General features: G+C 47.9%; 1 non-coding gene across 1 annotated transcript; it reads right to left on the minus strand.

Annotated features, from left to right (window-relative positions):
• Positions 1 to 250: 250 nt before the first annotated feature.
• On the minus strand, positions 251 to 323 carry TRNAV-AAC. Its single transcript has one exon. It is a non-coding gene; the product is annotated as a tRNA-Val (tRNA).
• Positions 324 to 6,448: the final 6,125 nt, after the last annotated feature.

The raw sequence follows: 6,448 nt of genomic DNA on the forward strand, positions 1-6,448 counted from the left end.
GAAGGTGCACAAAGTGCTGCAGGTAGTCTGTACTCATAGAAACATAGAAATGTTGCGCCGGAGGTGGACCCTTGGGCCGAGGTGGGGTTGACGCAACCTGTAGGAGGGATCCTACGGGTCCCCACCGTTGGCAGGCGAAGAGGACTGTTTGATTCAAATTTCCTGCCACCCCCTGCCATTGATGCAGAGAGAAATGTTGGAGTTGCATCAAAGGTGAGCATAAGGCTTAATGGTAGTAAAAGCTAGGAAGTGTTTCTGCTTGGTTTTGAACTAGGGACCTTTCGCGTGTTAGGCGAATGTGATAACCACTACACTACAGAAACTCAGGCAAAAGATAAGTGTGTCAGTGTGTGACTCTGTGAGTGACATGCTCTGCTACCCTCTGTCAATCTATGTCTCTGGGGGTGCTGTTGCATTAGGAGGTCCCTCCCTTCCCACAGCAATCCATACACCAGAGCAGGCAGTATGTGTGCATTCATTTTGCACACACTGCTTTTGGACAGCAGTGATTGACTTCTTCCACTCTTGAGAAGGGGAACCTCTGAGAGTTGACCGTATGGGCTGCAGTATGAATGGGTTAACATCTTATAGTCTAAAATTTACACTAGTCTGCTCACTATTTATACCTAGTGTTGAGAGAGGGGTGGAGGTGTGAAACTTGCCAGTGTGACACATCAAATATGCAGTCCTACAAGTGTGTATATTAGTAGACATTTGCCTGTAATGCACACCCTGCTACCCCCACCACAGAGGCTTTTCCACCTAGTACTTGGAGTGTGCCTAATAGTCCAGTTATTTGGGGGTGTGCAGGCTACCCAGAGCTTAAGTTGTTATTGGGGCTTACCACTTTAGGGAGGGAAGAAGTGGATGTTAAAAGCTGTCCCCTGAATGTGACTATGCTGGAATGACAGGAAAGTGGAGTGGCAAGGACCATGTAATGGCATCAATGTTCGCCTATTTCAGATGAATGTTTTGGATAATGGTTTAGTGGCAGCATGTAGTGAGCTACCCAGTACAAGGGGTTGTGTATATGTGTGTGGTTGAGTTAGAATCTGCTATGCTGATGGGAGGAGCAAGCAGATAGGAGCAGTCTTGTTATGATATAGATGGCTGAGTTGGCAATCTGTACCAGTGGAGTGCTAGAGAGGGTACTCAGCTGTAAAGGAATGTAAATAGCTGAATCCTTGGGCCGATGGCAGTTGACAGCGCCCCCAGGAGGATATCCTGAGAGGGACCACCGGCTAGGCTTGGGTTTGGAGACAGACACAGATAGTTCTTTTATTAGACAGTTTAGTACAACCACCAGAGGTGGTAGTAGCGAGCTGATATGCCCAGCAGGGCTGAAGTCCCTCAGATACTGGAACTGCGATCCCAGGGTTGCTGAGCTGTAGAGAGACTATAGATGTGAGTAGACAGGGTATGCTGTATTCATAGCCAGTAGTAGATGACAATCTCATATAGATTCTTAAGGAGGCTCAGTAGCTGGAAAGAGTTAGGCCCTCGAGGAGCGAGTACCTGGTTCCAGGGAAAGCTCTGAGAGAGCGATGGTAACTCACGATTGTCTGTATCTGCGATAGCTTCCAGGCAGTAAAGAATCATCAGAGAATTCAGGAACATGGGCCCTCGAGGAGCGAGTACCAGTTCCTATCTGCAATCTGAAATAGAGAAAAGAGCGCGAGGCCCCCGAGGAGCGGGTACCTCTGGTAAGTCCAAGGAGGCAGAGTAGCATGGACAAATTTGTAGCGAGTCCGTATACTAGTCCGTATTCATGTCCTTGCTCAAGTCCGAATTTGTGTCTGTGTCCTTGCTAACTCAAATCGTAAGCGAAAGTGAAGACCTTTTATGTTGGAAGCGAATGACGTCAATACAGGGGGACGCCTCTGAGGTTCGCGCCCTTGCTGGTACATACTTCAGAGCGCATGCATGCCCTCCATCATCAGGAACATGGCGGATCCGCAGCGTCGAGCCGGCACGGGGACACCGGGGAAAAGCGGCATGGAGACACCGCGGCAGCAAGCCGTCCATCAGACCCGGAGGGAGTCGCCACAGAGGTAGAGAGGGTAGAGCGAGGGTGTAGAGCAGCCACGAACGTAACAGGTTGGTTTACTTGGCAGATATCTATGGCCTGGCGGGAGTCCTAATTGAGTGTCTCTCGCTCTCTCTAGTCACTGGTCTCTTTAGCCTCCTCTCTGTCATTCATATCATGCACAGTAGATATGGAAGCTGCCACCCCAGGCCATTTCATTGGACACTCACTCTGTCCTCTGTATAGGCTGGCAGGGTAGGACTACCTTCTTTCTGCCATATGTAGTTCTATAGCTTTCCTTTGGTTTTTTAAATGTGCTTACTTGGAATCATAGTGATAACAGAATACAACATTACTGCAGCACTTTCTTATTTTGTATCTTATCTTATTTTCTCTCTCTGTTTTAATTGATTAATTTAAGTTTATTTTAGTATCTATGTTTTATTGATTATTAAGTTTATATGATTTGATTATGCATTGTATTTTCTTACTTTAATTTATTGTTCACCGTTATGATGGTTTCACTGAAATGATGATATAAAATAAATAAACCTTAAACTTAGAGGTAATGTGGCCATATCTGTTGTTGAATGTAGGGGACAGGTTTTGCTTAGCACATGTACATTAACCAACCTTTCCCTTGGATACCACTGTGGACTTGGTGACTGTTGGAACAGAGTGTCAGCTGCAGTGTGACAACTAGGGAGGAGGAGAAGGAAGGCATAGTGTCTTGTGCAAAATATCCTCAGGTCAACAGCAGAGGCCTAGAGGGCTTCTGCTTCTGTTTGGAACCAAGCAGACTTCCACAGACTGACTGCCATCCCTGTAGTGGGCTGCCTTCAGCCTCTGGATACTACCTGTAAGTTCATCCTTACCTTACACATATTATACATATCGCCAAGCATGCCAGTACAGAGATGATAGCCAGGCTGTAAAGTGTACCTGATCCCAAGTAGCAGCAGCCCTCTAGGCTTCTGCTGTTGGCCTGTGGGCATTTTGGACAAGACACTACTCCCTCACTCCTCCTCCGTAGTTGTCCCACAGCTCCTGACACTCTGTTCCAACTATCAGCAAGTAGACCTCATATTTGGTTTACTATGAAAGGTACAAATGGTTGGATACAGATACCTTTGAGTCATGACACAAGTGATGGTGCCAAAGATAAAATCTTGTGTTAGAGTCATCATAAGTTACCCTTAACACCACAATCTCTACCTGTACACAATATATGGTGTTGGGCAGCCAACGGCTGTCCATCTCACATATAGGCCATACAGGAGTTAGCTAATGGTATGCTTTGTGAAGAAGGCTATAAGAGGCAATATTGAAGGTCCCCAGTAATAAACTTCTTCTTTAGCTCTTGCTATCTTCCTTAGGAGCATATACTGAGTATTCAGTTGTATGGCCTAGCTCATATGGTCCTGCCTGCTAGGTAAGTGGCTACTTGGAATGTGCAAAGGCATTCTAGCATGCAAGGTCACTTGTACCTAGTGAACCCTTTACACAAAATCCACACAGTGAAAGGAGGCAACCAGGAAGTGTTTTTTTTCAAACCAGTGACCAATTTATTAGGGAGGACATATAGGGCACTGTTTGAAATCAAGTAAAAAAGTCTTAGGTAATTACAATCTTCAAGGACAAGATAGATAATAGCACAAAACATTGAAAATGTACATATATTGTTTGAAATGGCATCCTTACATGTACGGGCTTGGCATCTTATCTTTTTGGCACAATCATGATTGCTACATAGACCATAGAAAGCAGAAGAGGCACCCCAAATAGCTACAGTACAGCGCTAATGTTGGAGCTGATAGCAGCCTTGCTATGTGATGGTTAGGAAAAGGCTCCAAACAGTCCAAGTTGAAAGAATGCACTCAAGGGGATGGCCTAAGGGCCAAGGCAGCAGAGTTAAAGTGAAGATAGCAGGACCAGAACCAGGACCAAAGAGTGCAGCATAGAGGCAGGAGGCCCAGGAAAAGACATAGCAGCAGCATGAGTTGAGATGAGACACCAGCAACTGCGACATGATGAGAAGAGGCATCAGCTGGACCATGAATGGATGTGGCATCAAGGAGGATGGAATACAGCAGAGCATCGAGGAGAGCCTTAGAGTTAGGCTACTGGACTATAATGGCTGACAATATATCTTCCCTTCTGTGTGCTGGCACAGGAACTTTGTAGCGAGGACAGGCCAGGCAGGCTTCTTCCATCTAGCTGGCATAGGAACTCTGTAGAGGAGCCCACCCAGGATTGTGGGCTCCTCTACAGAGTTCCTATGCCAGCTAGATGGAACTCTTCTTATTTGGCATTCAGAGCCACAACTTTGGCCCTTTATGGCCCTTTACCATGTCGTAGCTTGCCACTTGGGGGGTATGTGTTTGGGGAGCCTACTCCTCAGCATCTGTCAGCCCAGGGACTGCTGTGGGATGTGGACTCCATTGATGCTGGGGAAGACTTTGATGACTGCTCGGGCATCCTTTGCAGGATCTAAGTCAGCATGTTAATCATGCTAGTGACTGCTGCAGCCAGTGTGGTTATATTATGTGTGTTTGCAGCAGTCTGATCTCACAGGATCTGGTTCTGCCTTTTGACAACCCTCCTGAGGATCAATATCTCTGCCCTTATATGTTGGAGGTGTACCCCTTGCCTCCTTTCCAGTTGGTCCATCTGCCTGTGCATGGACTCCTCAGTTGGTAGTGAGGATATTGTTGGTGCTGGTGCTGGTGCTGGGCCTAGAATCGGTGATGATGGGCTGGGGTGTGGAGCTCAGGAATTTGAGCCTCTAAATGTGGCATGACGGAGCTTCTGGGCAGCTCCTGCCGAGGGCGTGGTGCTTCAGGCTGGCACTGTGGTGTACTGGCTCATGGTTGTGACAATTGTATAGGCTCCCACTCAAGGCTCTGTTCCTCCATGAAGCCAGAAAGGTTGAGGGACACATTGAGTGGGATGGGTGAACTCAGGGGTTGCAGCATTTGCAATGGCTCCTGAGCCTGAGTCTGCTGCTGCTCTTCCTCCTCCTCCTCGCTCATCTGGGTCTGGGCATCCATCAGGAAGGGCCTGTGTAAAACGGGTGCTGCACTGCTCGTCCCTGGGGCTTCCTGGCTGGGACTAGCTGCTTCATGGGCGAGGGTTGTGGAAACAAAATACAAGATACAAGTACCAATGGCAGCAAGTATCCTTTTTTTCCCATTTGGTATCAGAGGTACACTTTGTTTCTTAGCATTGTGAGCATCTTATGCCAAATGATATGTACACCCTTTGCTGCCTGCCCATTTACAGGTGAGGTGAACTTTCTGGCCGTGGCTTGTGTGGTGTCCAGCCGCTCAGCCATGCCCTTGAAGTAATCCTGTCCCAGCCTTTGCACGAGATACTCCTCCATGGGGGTCAGGATGATGGGACAAGGGGCTCCTCCTCCTCTGGTCCGCCTTATATATTTATTTCTGGCTGCCACCTTGGCTTTCAGCTGCGCCTTGATGTCCCAATACTGTGGGCCACCTGTTCCTCGCTTCGTTCAACTCTGCTCTGCCTATAGATGCCCTGGGCTATGTTTGGCCAGATCTGGCCCTTGGCTGCCTTTGAGGTCTTGGCCGCCCAATTGCCAAACAGCATGGCATAATAATGCTCCAGGACCCCTCCAATGACCAAGTCATTATCCTGGTCGCTGAACTCGATAGCCCTGGGATGAGGGCGTCCTGCTGCCTGGCTGCCAAAAGGGGGTTCCACTTTTGCTTTTAGAGAGGCGTCCTCCCTTTCCTCACTCTCCCTGCAACTCCTCTCTCTTTCCTCCTCCTTCCCCTGCCCAGCCAACTCCCTTCCCCGCTGCTTGAAGTCCAACTCCAGTCTGCTCTCACCTGCCTTTCCCCTTCCTGCCTCCTCCTATCCCTTCCCTCCTGCCTATCTACTCCTGTCCCTACTCCTACTCCTTCCCCTAGCACTCCTGCCCCAGTCCTTCCAAATTTTCTCCTCCCTCCTCCCGCTTCTCACATTCCATCTACTTCACCACAAACACCACTCCTCCACCAACTCTCTTCCACAACAAAAGACAGGCAGACAAACTTTACTAACAAAAGCTTTCACTCCAACAAAGAAGACAAAAGACCAAGGTAAAGGGAAACATGGCAACAGAAAACAAGACAATTCACTCAGTAATCATTATAAAGAACCTCCAACTAGCTACCAACACCATCTTCCTACCTCCTCTCTCCAAACTCCTGACAACCCTCAAAGAGGCAGCTGCAGGAAGCCAGAATATATAAACTGAAAAAAAATAATGAACCACGCATTAATTTATGCTAAATGCGTAAAGTGACGCGGCACTTGCTGACACAACCCTGCGTGCACTGATAAAGCCGCAAACGTTATTTACCTATGCAATGTGGCAAACTGCAAATTTGCCTAACCATGCCCTTTTTTTTTTAA

The sequence above is a fragment of the Rhinatrema bivittatum genome, chromosome 3 (genome assembly GCF_901001135.1).
Source record: "Rhinatrema bivittatum chromosome 3, aRhiBiv1.1, whole genome shotgun sequence".
In the NCBI taxonomy this organism is placed as follows: Eukaryota; Metazoa; Chordata; class Amphibia; order Gymnophiona; family Rhinatrematidae; genus Rhinatrema; species Rhinatrema bivittatum.